Source organism: Petromyzon marinus, unplaced genomic scaffold, assembly GCF_048934315.1.
Source record: "Petromyzon marinus isolate PM22_M1 ecotype Great Lakes invasive population unplaced genomic scaffold, UKy_Petmar_22M1.pri1.0 PM_G_Scaffold_123, whole genome shotgun sequence".
Lineage (NCBI taxonomy): Eukaryota > Metazoa > Chordata > Hyperoartia > Petromyzontiformes > Petromyzontidae > Petromyzon > Petromyzon marinus.
The window spans coordinates 155001-157500 of record NW_027422677.1 but is presented as its reverse complement, the minus strand read 5'-3'; positions in this window follow the sequence as shown (position 1 = coordinate 157500).

Sequence of the window (2500 nt, the reverse complement as noted above, 5' to 3'; positions counted from 1 at the left end):
ATACGCTAGAAATTGGCGGGGATGTCTCTCTTGTGGCTCACGGGGCTGTTAGGGTGGCACAGAAATCCCTCGGAATGGGAAAACGGGTCATTTTCGTGTCGCCACATTGCATGCGAACCGCATGCAACTTCCAGAGGCATTTGCAGCAGAAATGCATGTGCAGTCAAAAAAAAATTGATATTTTTCACGGATAGACCCCGTGAAACGCTAGAAATTGGCGGGGATGTGTCTCTTGTGGCTCACGGGGCTGTTCGGGTCGCACAGAAATCCCTGGGAATGGGAAAACGGGTCATTTTCGTGTTGCCACATTGCGTACGAACCGCATGAAACTTCCAGAGGCATTTGCAGCAGGAATGCATGTGCACTCAAAAACTTCTATATGTTTCACGGATAGACCCCGTGAAACGCTAGAAATTGGCGGGGATGTGTCTCTTGTGGCTCACGGGGCTGTTAGGGTGGCACAGAACTCCCTCGGAATGGGAAAAGGGGTCATTTTCGTGTTGCCACATTGCATAGGAACGCCATGAAACTTCCAGAGGCATTTGCAGCAGAAAGGCACGTGCACTCAAAAATTTTAATATTTTTCACGCATAGACCCCGTCAAACGCTAGAAGTTGGCGGGGATGTCTCTCTTGTGGCTCACGGGGCTGTTAGGGTCGCACAGAAATGCCTCGGAATGGGAAAACGGGTCATTTTTGTGTGGCCACATTGCATAGGAACGGCATGAAACTTCCAGAGGCATTTGCAGCAGGAATGCATGTGCACTCAAAAACGTCTATATTTTTCACGGATAGACCCCGTGAAACGCTATAAATTGGCGGGGATGTCTCTCTTGTGGCTCACGGGCGCTGTTAGTTAGGGTCGCACAGAAATCCCTCGGAATGGGAAAAGGGGTCATTTTCGTGTTGCCACATTGCGTACGAACGGCATGAAACTTCCAGAGGCATCTGCAGCAGAAATGCATGTGCACTCAAAAACGTCTATATTTTTCACGGATAGACCCCGTGAAACGCTAGAAATTGGCGGGGATGTGTCTCTTGTGGCTCACGGGGCTGTTAGGGTCGCACAGAAATCCCTCGGAATGGGAAAACGGGTCATTTTCGTGTTGCCACAATTGGCATACGAACGGCATGAAACTTCCAGAGGCATTTGCAGCAGAAATGCATGTGCACTCAAAAACGTGAATATTTTTTCACGGATAGACCCCGTCAAACGCTCGAATTTGGCGGGGATGTTTCTCTTGTGGGTCACGGGGCTGTTCGGCTCGCACAGAACTCCCTTGGTCCACCTGATTCGTGCATACAGGCAGCAACTAAAACTCTGTAAACCTGCTGTGAGGACATCTAAACAGTGGACCAGTGAGGCTGTGGAAGATTTGCGGGCGTGCTTAGACTGTACTGACTGGGATATGTTCACGACTGCTACCAATAGTCTGGATGAACTCACAGAGGCTGTGTACATCAGCTTCTGTGAGGACTGCTGTATCCCAACACGTACCAGGGTGAACTTTAACAACAACAAGCCCTGGTTCTCAGCAAAGCTCAAAAGGTTGAGGTTGGAGAAGGAGGAAGCGTTTAGGAGTGGGGATAGAGACAGATTCAAGGAGTCGAAGAACAGGTTTAGCAAAGCGGTGAGAGAGGCTAAACGACTGTACTCAGAGACACTAAAACACCAGTTCTCTACTAACGACGCTGCTTCTGTCTGCCAAAGGGCTCAGGCACATCACCAACTACAAACCCAGAGCGCCCCACACCACTAACGACTCCCGCCTAGCCAACGACCTGAACGAGTTCTACCGTAGATTTGAAAGACAATTGGACTGTCCTGAACCACCCCTTCCCACCCAAGAGGCCCCATCCCCCACCCATACTACAGAAACGACTCTCTCCTTTCAGGAGGGAGAAGTTAATGGGCTTTTCAAGAGGCAGAATCCACGCAAAGCAGCCGGGCCGGACTCTGTCTCTCCAGCCACCCTCAGGCACTGCGCTGGCCAGCTGTCTCCGGTGTTCACCAACATCTTTAACACCTCCCTGGAGACATGCCATGTACCAGCCTGTCTCAAGTCCTCCACCATCATCGCTGTGCCCAAAAAGCTAAGGCCAACAGGACTAAATGATTACAGACCGGTCGCCCTTACATCTGTGGTAATGAAGTCTTTTGAGCGCCTGCTCCTGGCACACCTCAAAGCCATCACAGACCCTCTCCTGGACCCCCTTCAGTTTGCCTACAGAGCCAACAGGTCTGTGGACGACGCAGTTAACATGGCCCTCCACTTCACCCTACAGCATGTGGACGCCCCAGCATCCTACGCCAGGATCCTGTTTGTGGACTTCAGCTCTGCCTTCAACACCATCATCCCTGCCCTGCTTCAGGACAAGCTCTTCCAGCTGAACGTGCCCTACTCCACCTGCAGGTGGATCACAGACTTCCTCTCTGACAGGAAGCAGTGCGTTAAGCCGGGAACAGAAGTCTCTGACTCCAGGTCCATCAGCACGGGAAC